The sequence below is a fragment of the Melopsittacus undulatus genome, chromosome 8, assembly GCF_012275295.1.
Source record: "Melopsittacus undulatus isolate bMelUnd1 chromosome 8, bMelUnd1.mat.Z, whole genome shotgun sequence".
NCBI classification, from domain to species: Eukaryota; Metazoa; Chordata; class Aves; order Psittaciformes; family Psittaculidae; genus Melopsittacus; species Melopsittacus undulatus.
The window spans coordinates 24,634,024-24,652,919 of record NC_047534.1 but is presented as its reverse complement, the minus strand read 5'-3'; the positions used below and the strand labels follow the sequence as shown (position 1 = coordinate 24,652,919).

The following is an 18,896-nucleotide window of genomic DNA, read 5'->3' as shown; positions in this document are numbered from 1 at the left end:
GCTCTTCTTTGTTTAGTTCTTGAAGGGAAGAATTGAATACAATTAACAGTTTATGCATTATGTAAACCACATGTTAACCTTTTAAACCTAAGGTTTGCAGACTTTAAACAGTTTAGAAAATTTCTCAATAAAATTATCTGCTTTCTCTCACAGTCTGTAGGGTGCAGAGAGATAACTTTCTGAAGGGGACTGTACTTCTATTGCATGCCTGAAGCCTAAGCTCTTCTGCAGCTTCAAACACACAGGACCTCTGCTTGTCAAAGCCGCTGTCGCAGGACAGCTCAGTATTCCAGCAGCACTGTGTCCCAAGGACAGAGTCTTTTGCTGGGCTGGAGTTTCTCTTGTAGAGAAGAATGTTACCTCTTAGCAGCATGAGAAGACTTGGGGTGAAACTGCCATCTGCTACAAACAATGCCCAACTGAATTCAACCTCTTCAATGGATTTTTGATGAGACTCTACATACATATAGAATGCAGCCAGAAGTTATGGATGTTGGGATGGAAAACATTACAGAAATCCCATGCCATCTGGTATTGTTAATAGTTTGCTGGCATGGTATCTTGCAGCTTTCTGAACATGCTGCCTTTGAGAATAAGTGTAAATATTGCTCTCTTCCATTATCACTAAAAAAGTGAATATGATTATGAAGAAGCTCAAGATCAATTAAGTGCAGAAAAAGAAAAAGAAAGCTCTAATTTGAAGTACCGTTGTAGCTGTTATCTATTACCAACTACAGCTTCAACAGTTAACTGGTGACAATACTTGGTGTGTAGTACTGGATACTGCTATTTTCCAAATGAGATTACATGCACTGCAATTTGTATTACTAAACTTTCAAGTACCATTCTAACAGAAAACGACCTGTAATCTCTGTCTAATCAAAGCATAACTGTTTATATAGTGTGAAGCAACCAAGAGTAAGATTGAGTTTTATAGGCCAGCATGTAGGCCTTTTGGTTTTGATTGTGTGAGCCTTTATTATGATTTTACTAATTAATAGAAAAATAAAATAGAATGATCTCCATATTGGAAGGGAAATATATTTACAGACTTTGTGAAGATCAGTTGCTGCTTTATGCCTAGCCTTCTGTCGAAGTGTTTATAGCAAAAAACCCATGCATACAGAGGAATTTTGAATTCAGGATAACATGACAGTTTCTGAAGTCAGAAATACTTCATAAATTGAGTGCTTTCATTACTACTGAAAGTAGGTTCAAAATGCTCATTATTGTAGTACAGATGTATGGTGTGGAGCACTGAATGTGACTAATACAATTTGTACCAAATCTACCTGATAAATATCAAGTGCCATGTCTAGTAGCAAACAACTTTTAATTTTTTCACCATGTTACATACTTTGAAAGTACCCATAATTAATGTTGCAGATGTATTTTCCTCAATCTCCTCCTTCTGAGGAGAGGTAAAACATGTGTTATGGATAGGCTAAACTAGAGGTTTAACTTATACCTTTGCCAAAACCACTTGATGAATTGTGTGTCTGTCACATGTGAATGGCAATTGCTGAGTTCAGATTACTCTATAGAGTAGATGGCAATGAAATATGTGCAAGGACACCAATTAACTTGTGTGAAAAAAAATCTATCCAGTGTACCAAAACAGATTGAACATGCTGTCTGGTGCCTCAAGCTCATGAAAGCAAGTTTACTGGGAAAAGAAAACCTAATGTTGCAAAATGAAACAATTAAAACAAAGTAAGTAGTGACATGTTGAAGGTCCTTTTACTTTGCATTAATTTATAACTTGGCTTTTTTCATTATTTGGTAGGAACGGAACTCTGCTTTAATATTCACATTTGTGCGTTCGTGTACGTGTGTACAGCTGGTTATGCTGTCAGTTATGAATTGGGGGAAAAACATCCACTTCATGGCTCTGGACCACTGCTGTAATTTTAACACAGCCACTGGTGTTGTCATGCTACATAGAATAAAAGAATGAAATAAAATTCAAAGGACATGGGATTGCCTTAAGAATGTTTAAGTCAACAAAGATAGTGTAGGGCTTTTTAACTGCAGAAATGTGTGGCTAATAGTTTCATGACAGCCATAATCTCTTTTAACTTTTCAAAATTAGTTGTGCACAATTTTTCCATGGAATGGAGTAATTCCTTCTAGATGGTATTTCTTTTAGTAATTGATCAAGTATAGCATCTTATATTATCTGTCTGCTTGAATCCTACGTGCAGTCATGTTACCCATGATTTGTGCTCTTTGAAATGTTTTGTGAAGCCTTTGTGCTTTGTTCAACTATATCTGCCACCAGCCATGGTGTATTATGTATGTAGGGTATAATGTCTGTACTATGTAAGATGGTTGGAATGTGATGGTAAAGGAATACTTGCTTTAAGTAAGTCTGCATGGTCAAAATTTCCATTCACTCCTCTGAACTGACTTTATGGAATGGATATAAAGATTCACTAAAAAAAAAAAATAAATTGAAATCTACAAACAAACAAAAAACCTCCAAAATCTGAATTTTTAACATCAAGCTCTTGTTATGTTCAAGTCTTTCATGATCACAGTGTTCACACAGCTGTACTATCTTATTATTAGTATTCTTAAGTGAACTTTTGTAGTCTTGGATAGAAAGTCAAGTACTTTGAAACAGCAACTCAGATAATCCAGAGATATGTAGGGAAAATAGTGAGTGCAATGTGTCCTCCCACATTAATTTGATGGTATTTGTGATTCAACAGATTTGTTGGAAATGAAACAAACTTTATGGGACCTTTAAGATGGCTATTGCAAATCACACTGTAAAAATTATTTAGTGATTTGAATTGTGCTTGGAAGCAATGAAGCTTCTAAACTTGGTATTTCCTTCAAGAATATTATGACTTCAGGATAATGTCACTAGAACTATTCCCATTTCTTTTCAATCCCGTATAAGGGAAATAAAGGAAAACTAAGACCAGTAGTATTATGTAAGCTATCCGGACTAAAATTCATTCCAAATGCTTTTCAATACAACAAAGCATTCCTTTCATGTACTCAGTGACAATTAGAAGTGAAAGCTGCATAGTTTATTTGAAAACCATGTAATCAATGTCTGAAAATGTTAAGAGCAATGACAGAAATGAGAAGTTTTTAGTTTTTTTTTTCCCTTTACCAGCTACTTTACTGTTCTGCCTGCTTCATGACTCTCTAACAACTTGGGTATTTCAAGTACATTTACTGTGAAAAAAAGTAGAATCAACTACATGTAAAATCCTGCATATTAACAATTTTTTTTTCTTTTAGGTCATGTGTAAAAATACAATATCTCTTTAAGCAATTGTTTTGGAATGAAGACACTGATAAAACAGAGAAATTTTCTCAGATAAGGAGCAATAACACTCTGCATCCTTCATTTGAGCGTAAAGTGCCTGAGGCACCTCAAAGAATATTAGAAATGTTAGTCAAATTGAGCCTTGCACTGTGCCTGGGTGATAGTGGTTAAATGAACATGGAGCTAGGATTTTACATAACATCACAGAATAAGATGATGATGATAAGGCCAACTTTACTCTTTTGATTGTTCAATTAATTCAAGTTTAATAGTAGCAATATTAACAAAAGTGTAAAATTAATGAAAGCTCAGTATTCATTCATCTGGCGAGATGCCAGTGCCTTTAAAGAGGAAAAACAATTGTTCTGTATCTTGTTAGACATTCTGGGACTGATTTTCCCACATGAAAGGCCTACTTTTATAATTTTAAAATAACACCACTGGAAGAAAATATGCAGCTCAATTATATTGCCCTCTCTTTATAACCTCACTTAATGCTTTGTTGTGTGCTTGTCCTGTCCTTCAGGACTTTTTATATTACTGATTCAAACTGTAGTACTGTTACATTTTGGGTGCCTAGGTGAAGATATTGGGAAACCATGTAGTTTGAGTTGAAGAGAGAATGCATCCAAAAACCTTTAATGCACACAGAAATATAGTAGGAAGTATTTAAAATGTTTCTAAGATATTGCAGAACTACCAGGTAGAAAAATCTACCTGTTTCTTTTGTGAAGGTTTTTTCCCCACTATTCAACTGAAGCATGTATTTCAAAGTAAATGAAATATATGTTTTTTCATTAACTTGCACAAAAAAAATTAATGTAAAGAAAAAACATATTAGCAAGAATGCAATTGATGCAGATAAGATTCTTCCATGGCAAATGGTCTGTTCCTAAGTTTTGGTCTCATTTTATGCTGTATCCTGTGGTGGGCTATATGACATCTAATGGCTTTTTAAAAATAAAGATATGTTTAAAACAGACAAGTGATACCCAAAAAGTATGTCATCTTGAAAACATCTGCCAACTCCTGGTATTTGAAGGAGGTTCAGACCTTAGGACTGTAGCTCTCTTGGTGTCCATAAGTACTCTTCTCTGTCTTTGAACACATGAGGCCTTACATTTACTTTAGCATTATTTTTCCATGGCTTCAGAAACAGCTGGTAGGGTGGCTGCCATTTCTCTCTACCAGGTCATCTGAGACTCTCTGACTTGTCACATTTCCCTTCCTGAAAATTAGACAGATATAGGGCTGTGGCAAGGGGGGCAACAACCGGGCTTTCCTTTGTGCTCATTAAATTCTGACTGTGAATGTATGACACCTTTGGATTTGTTTTTATACTTGTAATATTATGGATATCCTGTCATGGTCAAGTCCTAATTGGTCACTACAAGGTACTGTTTCAGATCACTTGATTTTCTTTTTGCTTAACAAATTCCAATCTTCTTGTCCAAGGTGACAGAGGCTCACTGTCATTGAAGGTCAGTGATGCTCCCAGCACATCTGTTTGCAAGCTGAATGGTAATGGCTAAATGAGAGATGGCTGCAAACCCCATTTCCATGATGATGTTCATGTCTCCTTAGTTTACATTAAATTCTCAATATTTTTTAAAGACAACCATGCCTTTATCCAGGCATAAATGCTGATCTTTAACTGAACTTTGGCATCCTCTCTCTGAGCTACTTAGTTACATCTGCTTTGTGTACCATATGAACTTAAGTAATAAAATAAGGTAGAGGATTTGAAATAGGAATTAAGGACTCAATTTTTCAGCTGTTGTTGGGCCTATTGCTTGACTAACTTGTATGCTGTTTCTGCTATGGCTGAGTTTTCAGAAGCAAATGTAGTGAGTGTTTGTGGCACCAGAATTATTTCATGCAAGTTGGTAAACCCTGATGCAAGAAAGTTGTGCAAGCTTATTGAACTATAGCTATGCTGATGGTTTTGAGTATAAAAGCGCGTTATGAAAGGAAGGCATGTGGTCTGGTGATTAGACCAGGGCACAGGGGCTTCTCGATTCTCTTTTTAACTATTCTACAGTCTTGCTTGAGTAGCTTTGAGCAAATCACCTGAGTTTTTTGAAGCTCAGTTCACTCATTCATGAAGCTTCTTTAATACCTGCGGCCTAAGGTTGCTTTATGCCTCCTGCTATTAAAAACGTAATTACTGTATATTTTTATTATATTGTATATTTTATTAACTGGTGTGTTAAAAAAATGAGAGGGAATCAAAGTCTATAAATGGACAATTGATAACAGAAAATAACATAAAATAGAATTACAATTACAGATAATTTAGACAATGAATGAAGTATGGCACTAACTGCCAGGGATATGGAACTGAAGGTCTAAATCATAGAATCATAGAATAGTTAGGGTTGGAAAGGACCTTAAGATCATCTAGTTCCAACCCCCATGCCATGGGCAGGGACACCTCACACTAAATCATATCACCCAAGGCTTCATCTATGGGATTATCTAGAAAAAAAAATAGTTAATAGCTATTTATTACAATTTTCTTTGCACCTGTAAAACAGATGTTGATCTTCCAATTTTTTTTTTAATTTTAGTGTCATTCTGTAGAAGTGTATGCTGTTCCATTCCAGCGGATATAGCAAAATTCACTGTCATGAAATAAGTTTGTCTCTTCCTGTTGAAATTAAAAGCTGATGGCACTATTTGGAGCTACTCAGCAAATCTAAACTGCACCTGAAAAGCACATCAAGCCATGAAAAGTTATTTTAGGTTTACAAATATATTTTCTTTTGGTATTTTCAGGCATTACATCCTTTCTTCTTTTTTGTTTTAATTTTTTTGTTGTTGTTGTATTCTTCAAATAAGTGTATCAGGATTTTACAATGGGATCAGTGGTGTGAGATGATAGGTTCATAGGGCTTGTGACTTTGTGATTCTGGTGGATATCAGTGCAGTGAGTAGCAGCGAGAGGTATTCTTATTCCCCTTCCCTCTTGTTCCCACCTGCAGCACACAGTATGCACCAGCTCTCCCATACATGGAGCTCTTTGGTGAGCTACTTCCACTTGCAAACCCTGCAGACAATTTTTTTTTTTCTCTGCCAATTTGATTTTCCATTACAATAGCTGACTGAAACATCCCAGAGAGATATTTGATGGATGCTGGAGGGAGAGCAAGGGAGCAGGCAGGAGCATGTGGCTGCAGGAGGGTGCAGCAAGTTTGGTGGGGTGCAGAAGTAAAATGCTTTTGTGACCAGCTGGAATGACTTGCTGCTGCCAGAATTGTATGTAGCTTGCTCTGTTTCAATCGGCAGTTTCTCATTTTGTGGCAGATGTCAGTGTTGACAGATTTTGGAGTCTCTCTCCTTAAGTTTGCAAAGAATCTTCCTCCTTTCTTTCATTTTGTCTTCCTTATTTGCCTTTTGTATTTTTTTTTTAATTTTTTTTTTGTCCTTCTAGTGTGACCATTAAATCATGATGCAGGTATAAATGAGCTTATTTAATAATCCTTTGCCTATACACAAAGGCACTCTTCTCCTCCCACTTTCTTCATGCTATCCATAATCTCTAGAGGGAACCCTTTTGTACATAATTTCAAGTGGGTGTTCAGCCTGTGCGTATTTGAGTGCTCCCAGATTTGCCTGTGGAATCTGGAATGTCTGCAGTGTGGGCTGTTGTTCTCTCTACTGTTGAGAGACTTGTGGACATCAGCTTGACATAGCATTAAAAATATTCCTAACAATTGAACATTTCTTGTCCTTTTCTACTTTGTTGGCTTTAGAGCTATTTTCACTTCTTCAGAGTTTTCTATATAAATGTCAGGCTAGATAATCTGTGCTGTACTAACACCTTTTGCTGTCTCTTTCCACAGACACGGGTTAATCAGGTGTGACTTGACACGAGTTGCACAATCTGAAAGACACAACAGCAAGGATGAGTTTCCTCAGAGAAATGCATGAGCTCATATGTCAAACTAATTGTTTTAGCTAAAACTGCTCTTAAAAAAAACAAACAAAAAAGAATTGCTACAATGTGGTGATTTATAGGGCCAACTTTAACAGAGCAGTTGGCCTGTTAACCTTTTATTTCTTTTAGACTTTAACAGCACTTCAAAACATGTTTTCTTATTATCCTTGTACAAGCCAAGTGTGAGTCCAGGACCATGTAAATCCAGTTTGTTGTAAACTGAATCCAGTACTACATACAAGTTTACACTCAGTGTTTCTTTGTATCTCAGATCATGTTAAAATTATTTTCTCTCAGATAGTCCGAAAGAAGCGGAAGGAACCATTACCCTCCTATGTGTTGACCATTAACAAAACGCTTATTGTCACTGAGAACTTTCATTGTCAATATACCTAAGCACAGAGACTAAATTTCATTAATTTACTGTGTCCTGTTGACTCTGCATGGTCTGTGGCTCAATCCAGCATGTAAGAAAGGGCTTGGTGACATCTATTTGCTGTGTACTTCTCTCCTAGACAAACTACCACAGTTGGTATGAATGAGAAAGCTGAGATATTATTCTGTTCTTGCTGAATTAGGAAACATTGAACAGTTTAATCTAGGGGAACATCAGCTGTCCTTGCAAAATTTTGGATCAGGCAATACAAAGATACTCATTCCTTCAAACTTCAGGTTTTTTAGAGGTCTCAAAACTAGAGCTCTCAAATGTAGCAAAGTGAGTAACATTGCTGGCTCCATCACCACTAAAAAGGTATTTTACTTACAGTTCGCAGTTTTAAAACAAAAGGATTAGGTAGGCACCTCTTTATGAAAAGATATTGCTATTTTTTTCTGTCTTTCATTATACAGTACATATGTGCTTTTTGTATAGTTTTTCAAATGATAAACTGCCCACTTGTAGGGCATTAATATTTTCCTTAAACACTGTGATTTACTACTAACAGCTGGTTTTGTGCAGATTAAAACTCTCAGGAGTGGTGAGAAGATGTAGTATTTGTTGAACGTCTGCTTTTCTGACAGGATGTTTAAAGCAAGTTCTCTTAACTGAGCAATAGAAACATCCATAAAACCTCTCGAGAACCTGGTCCAACTTATGCTTGCATCCATACATTTTGAATATGTTAATTAGGGACATGCACATTTACACAAAAAAAAGCTGGTTACAGGAAAGATGTAACATCCCTGCAGGAGCCCAGGGCTACTCTTAGGTGTTTCCAAGCTAGTCCAGCTCTCCTGAAGCCTAGCTCACAGGGCATGTGCTCCTGCCACCTGACATGCTGTTCTAATACAACTGCTACAATCAATGTTTTGTTTTGTAAAATTTTCTTGATTTTTTGTATGTACTTGCCATGCATCTGCTTTGTAGCTCTTAATTTCTAATAGGGCTTATGCACTTTGTCACTGTTCAACACAACAGCTAAATAGCAAGAACTATTGGATTTGGGACCCTGGAAAGAGGGTGGTAAGGAACCAGTCAGTACAGCTTGCCCAGAGAAGCTGTGTCTGCCCCATCCCTGACAGTGTTCAAGGCTGGGTTGAACGTGGCTTGAAGCAACTTGGTCTAGTGGAAGATGTCCCTGCCTGTGGCAGGGTGTTGGATCTCAGTGAGCTTTAAGGTCCCTTCCAACCCAAACCAGTCTGTGATTCCATGATTGCCTAATGGATTACCTTAAACTACTTCAGTTTCTGTGTTGATAAACTTTGCCTACCTATGTTATGTAGCTCCTGGGGTAAAAAGCCTCTTCTGTAGGATGCTATATTCCCTGCAGGGTTTCAGGGCATGTAGTTGGCTGCATACTGAAAATTTAGAAACTTTGTGTAGCATCCTGAAAACAGTATCCCACATGTTCCTCATGGAATTATACAGTGACAGTTGTTTTAAAACTTTCATTACTCGATTTCATATCTTAAATTGTTTCAAAATATACTCTGAGATGTAAAATTTATGATCTTTTACAAAGTAAAATCTGCATAAATATTTTCCAGGGCATTTTTTTTTTCTTCATTTTATAGGAAATATGAAAAGTAATAACAGTGATTTTGTATCTTGCTTTGCCACCTGAAAAGATTATGAACAATATTTAGGACTTCATTCACATGTGAATAGTGGCCAAGCATGCAGATAGCTTGGATTTTGTACTGGTGGGACTCCAACCATTCACATTATTTGATATATGTGTACTCATTTATGTTGACCAGTGTATCATGTTCAGCATCTTTTTTTTGGAATTTATTGCTAAGAATGAAAAAGAAACCTGAAGTAATTATTATGTATATAGTGAAGTGGAAGAAAATGTAAAACAGCTAAATTTGACCAGTATTTCAAGTTCATGCTGTTTAATGAAAAACTGAAGGTTAGCAGAAACAATCAAATGCACATCTGTAATTAAAAAAAATGGTTTTATCCCTATCAAAAAATACATTTTGAAGCTACAGGAGGTTTTATTGTGTACATCTAAATCTTTTAAGAGTTAATCTGTATGTTTTATGTGCTGAGATCTGAAAATATGTTTATTCTGCAGCTAGAATATGCTTCTGCTGGAAAGAAAAAAAGAGTATTTTGGTTGCTGAAATGCCCTTATATTTCTTTACTTCATATAGCTTACCACAGCTTTCCATGTCCTTTTAAAGGCAACGAATTTCCTGTGGAATAATATGTCTTGCTTTGAACTGACCAAATGAAATATAGGACTTCAGATAAAAAAGCTAAAGTCTGCCAGGAAAGAAATCAATAGAATCCTGCAGCTTTAACATACAATACATGCATGGGTTGAGGTAGGTTGGAGATTAAAAAAGCTGATGTGGACTTGAGTATTTGCAAAAATATCACACAATTTATGGTACCAAACAGTATGTGTAAGCTTTACTGTTTTCTCACATCACCTGTTCGGAGTCATAGAATCATAGAACAGTTAGGGTTGAAAAGGACCTTAAGATCGTCAAATTCCAACCCGGACATGTTCCACTAAACCATGTTACCAAGGCTCTGTCCAACCTGGCCTTGAACACTGCCACAGATGGAGCATTCACTACCTCCCTGGGCAACCCATTCCAGTGCCTCACCATCATTACAGTAAAGAACTTCCTCCTTATATCCAATCTAAACTTCCCCTCTTTAAGTTTTAACCCATTACCCCTTGTCCTGTCACTACAGTCCCTAATGAATAGTCCCTCCCCAGCATCCCTGTAGGCCCCCTTCAGATACTGGAAGGCTGCTATGAGGTCTCCACGCAGCCTTCTCTTCTCCAGGCTGAACAGCCCCAACTTTCTCAGCCTGTCTTCATACGGGAGGTGCTCCAGTCCCCTGATCATCCTCATGGCCCTCCTCTGGACTTGTTCTAACAGTTCCATGTCCTTTTTATGTTGAGGACACCAGAACTGAACACAATACTCCAAGTGAGGTCTCATGAGAGCAGAGTAGAGGGGCAGGATCATCCCCTTCGACCTGCTGGTCATGCTCCAGATAGTATGTTTTTACTGCTTTGTTCAATGTTAGGATGAAATTGGCCACATGTTCTGAAGTGACTAATTTGCCTGGTGAATAAAGGACTTCCTGCAGAGCAGAATTTAAGAAGTGATCATATAAGGAAACTTTTAATCTGTTTTTGTGATGTTTAGTGCAACTTTGTAGCCTGGGGTCTATGACATCATCCGCTAGGTCATATAAAGCTTCCTTAGGTAGAATTCCTCATTGCCATTTTTTTATGTTGTTGCTTTGCAGTGTTACTGAGTACTCAAGGATTTTAGCTAGTTATTTGCCTTCAGCTGTAATGGAAACTGTAGTCCTTAAGATAAAGAAAAGCCATGTTTCTTACAGTGTGAATTGCTTATCTGGCATAGTGAACACTTCGAAAATGAGAATTCAGTAGTCTAATTATAAAGGATGGTTGACTGAGCTTTACTTTGGATAACTTCAGCTACCATCGTTTTGTGTTGCTTGATACTTTCTTTAGAAACAGGGAATCCCCATTTGTCTGCCAAATTAACTTTATTGATTTTTTGTCCACACCTATCTTTATTTTCTGTTCTTCAAACTTATTTTGCTAATTTCTTTTCTGCACTCTTTAGATCCTGTCAGGACCACAGCAATTGTGTCACATCTCACATCCTAATAGCTTTAATCCATGCTTTAGAAGGGATACAAAATCAGTATATAACTCCTTCCCAAAGCCTCATGCAAAATACGTGAGAGATGTTTACTTCATAAAGACAATGCAGTTGTGGCAATCAATTTCACAGTTTAATTAGGCTTTGTATGAAAATAGTTTCTCTTGGTTTAAACATAGTTTTGAGAAGTATGTGGTGGGAGGAAAATCTTTTCTATGTAATAATTAATTGTTCTTATCAAAGTAGAAATTCAGAACTGAATTTCACCTCACATTTTTTTACCTAGTGACTCAGTACCATGAGATCATTCTGCAGTCCTCCTTTGACCTTAAATTCTGCCAGTGATTTATTACCAGCAACAAATTCTATTACTTCACTGTTCACACTTTTTGTTCCTCTTGTGTACAAATATATCGAGCAGCGTGTGTCCCAATATATTATCCACTAATAATTTTTCTGCCATTGCAGACCCTCTCCATTTCCTCTTATCTTTTTTTCCTATCCTTTAAATGGGTATTAATTATTTTTTAAAAAAAGTGATCGTTGTATGTTATAGTAGTTTAGTTGTTGGGGGAGGAAAGGGGTTGGTTTAAGATGCTTTAGTGAGGTAAATTGTTGAAAGGTGTTTTGGAAACAACCATGCACTATACCAGGTAGTTCATTCTTTCTGCTTCTAATAGCTTTATGAGACATGGTTTCTATGTTTCAAAGCCATGTTTTTTGGTTTTGTTTTAAATTTTCTATGCATCTATGAAGTCTAGGTTTTGTTGCATAATTGGCAAATTACCTAGTAAGAATTTCATACCTTATTGCTTCATATATCTCAAGTGTACAGGACAGACGTTTAAATGGCAGTCACCTTTACCCTCTTCATACCTTTTGTAAGTTGGCCATTTCAAATGACAGGATAAGCCACTGCAAATAGTCCTAGAATTTATTATTTACCTTGCTATAAAATCAAACCCACAGAATACTCAATTCTATTGGTGATTTATTTATAAAACAAATTATCATCAAAATATATATTTGTTTTTTTTTAAATTACAGTTATTTTGATGCTTCAAATGGCTCTGTTCCTGAAAAATTACTCTCAGCCATGTTTCATTGGGTATATATCAAAGGCTTAGGAATATAAATTTACTATTATTTTTATTATATTTTCCAATAAAAAAAAGACTGGAAGGCACTGCCTCATTTAAATCATTCAAATAATACAAATTCAGTGAAATGATGAGTGCCTTTAGAGATATGTTTCTGCATTCTTTGCATATGAATTTTGACAGATGAGGTTGGTACCCTCTCTATACTTCCAGCAGTTTTATGGCATAAATTGTGCACCATGAGTTATACACTTCCTCAGAATAAGAAGTGAAGAGCTGCACAGGACTTCAGATGCTCTGAGGCTAAAACCCACTTAGCATCCTCCTTAGCTGGGGAATTCAGCTTGGTATTTTGCACAAGGCTACCCCTTTCTCCTCTGTTAGACTCCTGCTAGCAATTGGAAAAGCATTTGGTCCAATGAATATTGTTCCAAAAATAAGATGACTTTCACAGAATCAAGTTTCTAAACAATTCTGGCATGCAGGGGAGAGTTCTGCTTTTTCTTCAGTTGTATTCATATAGAATGGTCACATACCCCATAAAAAAATGGATAGTGCTTTCCTCTTTAGGAGAGAGTGACTTCTCTCTTTTAAAACACATCAATCTTTGAATCTTCCCACTTCTGCAAAACCCCTGTGTACCACAGCACAATCAGAGCCGCAGGGGAGTTAATTTTGTAAGCAGCAGGCGGACAGTGCAAGCGAATGGCTGTGTGCTCTACATTCTGCTGTTGTCCTGACACAATGTTCCTTGCAAAGCGTAGATTAAATGTCATTTCAGTTCACTGAGGACAGTGAAATAGAATGTTAAAAGAGATTTCAGTCTTAGCCAACCCAGTGTTTTATTTGTGGGTCAAAAAAATGTTCATTTGGATTTGAATCACTGTAAGATAGGAAAGGATTGTTGTAAAAAGTGCTGTTACACTTTAAAAACTTCCTTTGGAGGATCAGCAAAAAACCCCTATGAATGAGCCAGGTATGATACCACAGTCCCACAGCCTGCTTTGTCCTTTTGTGGTCTCACATTAAGTTAACGAAAATATATGCACATATATTCAACTTACGTGAAATTAACAAGTGTGCTCAGATAAACCAAACTCCCCTCAAACTCTGCAGCCAAATACCATAAGCAGCAAATTGAAAAGAATATTACTTCATTATGGCATGCTATCTTGGGATTTTTTGCAAGTACTTTCCTTACTGTGTTATGAAATATATATGTAGCATTACAAAAATAAGCTAAAGGTGAAATATCAATGAGCAGCATATGGGATCAGGACTTTAAGGTTTTTATCACTGATGATCTCAAATTACGGCAACACACAAGACACCCAGAACATGTATTGTCCATACAGGCAATTTCATGCTGAAATTGAAGTTACGCCTTCTGGCCAGTAATTTTGTAAATTAGATGCTAAATTATTGTCAGGGACAACTGAAATCCAAACTGCAAGGCTTAATGATGGGACATTTAAGAAAATTCCCACAGAAATCGATATTTTTTTCCATAATATATATGACATGAAAAATGACAGGACCAGTGTTATGTTAATGTTAATGTGCCAGTGGAACTATGCCAATTTTTAAATCAGCTGAGGATTATCGTGGTCATTTTTTGTCGTTCAATGTTTTGATGTAGTTTAGAATTCACAGGCTAAATTTTTAAACACATGATTCAACAGGATAAAAAGGACTTGTATCCTTCAGATTAGTCAGATAAATCTCTGAAGCTATAACTTATGCTCCATATCCTAAAATGCCATTATTCATTGTCATCCTATATATATCAAGTGCTATGAAATCTAGAGTACTACTTCGGATGTGGGATATTGCTAGGAAAGGTGATTTAAACAAAGTATATTGAAATAAGAAAGGAATATTAAGATAATGTTTGATGGTATATCAAAGTTTATGTACATGGAAGGTGAAAACATATAATGCTAATAAGCTAAAAACATAAGCTAAACTTATTTAAAATATGGAAAAAGAAACATCTAAGACTAGAAAAACAAATATCCTACTTTAGCTAGGTATCTTTTGTGATGTTAATCTTGTCAGTGAGAGTTAAAAACAGAGCTCACTAGTACAAAGGCAATTTGTGCTTATTAAGTGCTGCCTGTTTGAATTCATTTGTTTGTAGCAACTGATTTTATTGGTATTATGATTTGAAATTTATCTGTAACTGAGCATCTTTTAAAGCACTGATGAATACCACAGGACAAAAATGATAGCACATTCATTTTCTCAGTGTGGTGCTAGCAGTCTGACTTTAACATTCATCTGTGAATTCATCACTTGATAAAGAGCAAAGCAGTGCTGGGTGAAGGGAGGGAAGCAAATACCGCCTAAATACAGTGTGTAGCTTCATATTTTAATGTTAGCAACAGAAACTTTATTTCTCAAACCAAAGCCATGGCCAGAAAACAAAATAACAGTTATTGCAGAAAATAAATAGAGGACCAAACAAAATATAATTAAGGTGTGACTTGCAGCATATACAGCATGTGTATGGCCCTGGATACCTCCTGAAATACAACACAACTTAGGCTAGAAAGAAGATGGCAAGCAGGGATCCAGTATTTACTCCTTTTTAGAACCCTGGGACTAGAAGATACTCCATGATAGGATCAGATGAGCAGAAATAAGTCAAAGCAAAACAGAGAAGGCCATGCTTTGCCTTGCTACTGTGTTGTAGAATTCAGGAGATTTTGAAAAAGAGTTAAATAAATGTGCACGATGTGCCAGAGAAACAGAACCTGCTTCTGATGTTAGACATCTCTGGGCCAGGCAGTGCAGGAAGCCAGCAGGCCTTCCTAACAGAATAATCAGACACCGTCTGAGCTCTTTCCTCATTCTCATTTTTCTGGTAACCCTATAATGATATCCCTCAAACATGTTATTAGCTGGACAGGCATTTTCCAGAGCCAGTATGCCCTAGGTAACCAGCTGAGGGTTTCTGCTATGTTAGATCAACCTGGGATTTGCTGGTTTTCTAAGTCGTGTGTTCCCCAGTATCTCCCTGCCTGCTCAAAAGCCTTCAGCATCACCAGTGGTCATTGGAAAACATTTGGCTTCCCCATTGCTTCTGTATGATCCCATATGTTGATATAGACAAAATGACAGTCCATGCCATTATCTTCTACAAACACTGCAGGACATGTAGTGAAAGCATACATTAAGGTATCCAGGGTGCTTGGTCTGGAGACTTGCTTACATGAGGAATACTTTTTATTTTAAATCGTGCTTACAGCAAATTAAGGTAAAATGTTAGAAAGGACACACCTCACAGTGAGTTCTGCTGTGTTTATGGGAGTTTTGCTGTTCAGCTGCAGCATAGCCAGGATGCCACATTGCCCTGCTGCAAGGGACAGGTAAGATCCATCAAATGTTCCTCATTATGTGGTATTTGTGAGAAAAATGGTGTGATGGAGCTCAGAGCTTGCATGTCAGAAAATTCAGAGTGAGTGAGCAAACATGCTTGAAAGGTGGGGGAGCTGATAGCTCTTAAGCTGCATTCCCTTCTCTGCATCTTCACTAAGACACTGTTCTTCAGGTCTGACCATGCACCACTGCACAAATAGTTTCTGGATTTCTTCTCCCTAGCAGGACAAAGGAAAGCACAGATTCAGATCAATAGAACATGGGTTTTTTTTGCTTACAGGTAAGACAGATGACAGGACTTAAAGGTCTTGCCCAAAGTTTTCTTGAAATCACTGCAAAAAAATTACACTAATTTAAACATGCTTTAGCTACAGTCAAACTTTTCTGCATCCTAGATTTGTGTGTCATACAGGAGACAGACTAGAAAGTGGGAGTCAAGACAATCCCCTAAACATCTTCCATATATAAGGAAGAATTATTTTTCAAAGGCATATTGATAAAATTAATAATGCATATAAAAATCAGTCATATTTCATGTGAGAGTATGACTAATAAATCTGCCTTTTGATTGTACAAATGAGGTGGAGATATCTCTGGAGCAGCAAGTTAATTTCAGTTGACGTCACTGACATTTGCAATTTCAAGGACTGAGAATCTGTCTTTCCCATGGGAAAAATCTTCCTTTGGAGAAGTTAAGTGGGCTTGGCCCTAGTGAGCTTTCTGAGTTATGTTGCTGCTTACCCAGTGTTCTGATGTTTATACTCATCTTGCAGAACTACAGGAAAGTCCTCCTACATCATTTCACTTTGGTTTCTGTCTTTTATATGTGATATGATGTAAAAAGAGGCTACCCACTTAAATAGGAGTGTCTAGCTCTCATTAGACTAGACTTTATCATAGGGTATGTGTTCATATTAAACTAATGTGAAGACTAAGCACAAATCTTTAACCAGGTATGGCAAATCTTGACTGATAATCAAAATAATAAACTGGTAATCAACTGATTCCATTTGGGTATATAAATACACTAGACACTCAGGGGAATTTTTCCCTTTTTCATGAGATAAGTCACGATTCCTATTCACACATAAAGGACTGGAAGAGGTTAAATACTTTGCTTTATTGTGAAGCATGTTCCTTGCAGGATGAAGGCAGGAGCTCAGACCACTCATCTTCCAGAGTCACTTTAGAACGTTAGCCTCTGCCTTATGTTTAAAATAATGATTATAAAAAATTCTTTCTGAGAAGATAAAGCATAATGTCAAGCACATCTATCAGTTGAATCTTCTGCTGCTTGAATTTCCCTTATTAGAATGAAGCAACTTCTCTGTGTTTACTGCAAATCATATTTCTGCATTCCTTTCTAGCCCCACAAATGCCATAATTGAACTTTAGAGGAACTGAAAGGCTCCTTATTGTTTCAAACACCAGCTTGTGCATCTGTTTTTTGCTACATCAGCTGACAGTGGTAATAATATTAAATCTGTTCACAGACCTTAATTTTTCAGATTTGTGATGCTGTTTCAGTTATCATTACCACATTCAACTTCATTGTGTGTTTGTTTACTAAATGAGAGAAAAAGTCACCTTTATGAATAAATTTCACTCTGCAGTAATTTTTATAATTATCTCAGAATTTAAGAAGTTAATATCACTACAGTTCACTGCATTTGGATAAATTTTCAGTCTTTCCTACAAACTGAATAGATTTTGTTTGACCCATAAACCAGTATTAAAAAAAAATCATAGTGGTCATTAGAGTTTTACCAATAATGAAGACAACTCATACAACTATCATATTCTTTTATTGCTAGGAATGCAAAACAGAAGGAACCATCTCCAGTATATCTTATTTTCATATGAAAATAACCAATATATTACTATTGATATGCTCTCAGATTTGTTAAGGGGTGCTTAAAGATGCTCTTTGAGTGCTCAAATGTTGACCTTTTTTCATGATGAAAACTTTAATCTCACCTAGATTCTCTGTCATTCTCATCACTGTAGTTTCGTGACTGTAGGCATATTTTGTATCTAGACATTTCCACATAGTGTGGATTTAGGTTTTATTTTAATGTAACTATTCTTCATGGCAGCAACAAAGCTGTTGAGCTGATATTAAAATCAGAGCCATTATTAGCTTTATTTTTTGTTTAATAATATTATGTCTAAAGGGTTGTGACCTTAATGTCAAACTTATGTAGAAAATGAAACTAGCAATTATCCTAAGATAAAAGATTTTACTCTGAAGAATATCTATTATGATTTGTTGGGGATGAAAATATACATCCTGGTTATCCTAAATTTGTGGGTGCATAGTGAAGGCAAACTTAGTTTTGATGAATAGGGATTTTGTTGTGAAACAAATGACTACGGCTCTGTGGTGACCAAGGCAGAGAGATAGTAAGTTTTTACATGGTTGAATTAAAATTGTAAATTTTAAAGCTTATGGTAAAATAGTTATGCAAAATCAGAATGTACAAAATTTAAGAAAATGTGCTTCTAAAGTTGACTGTGAGAAAAATGTTTCTTTGTGAGATGAACCTTAATTGCACACAAAGTAACATTTTTGACTACATGGGTGAAAAAAATACATGCTATGCAATTGTTGATTCCATCATAACAGATGCAGAAGATGCTCTTTCAGATTCTACAAGCAGCTCTAAAGTTGCCATTCCCAAGCTTTCATGTACTTGGCTTTCCAGGTACATTAAAGCTGTTCAATAAAGATTTTTGTGATGTTTAATTGCAGATATGTGTCAAATGCCATCCTTACACTGTTTTCTTCAGCTACCTGAAAAGTATTTCAGGATGTCAGATGTACTGCAAGAAATGTAGGCTGTATGATAAGAGTGTGCAACTAAATTTTCTGAGACTTTAAATGAAGACAAGCTGCATAAACTGTAAAAAGAATCAAAAAGACTAACGCAGGTATATTCCTAAAAGGCATCAATTGTACTAGAGCATCTGCTGCTACTTGTAGTACTTGATTCCAACACTTTTATTCATTCAGGATAAGAAAATAACTTGGGAACTGGTGCGCTTTGACTATTTTTTTAATCTGAAATATGGTCAAGGACCT

The 18,896-nt window shown here is 36.3% G+C and overlaps 1 protein-coding gene across 1 annotated transcript in view; it reads left to right on the top strand.

The window, feature by feature from the left end:
- ANO3 (anoctamin 3) overlaps nucleotides 1-18,896 on the top strand; it is a 201,549-nt gene that overhangs the window by 28,753 nt on the left and 153,900 nt on the right. The gene's annotated exons all lie outside the window — the stretch shown is intronic.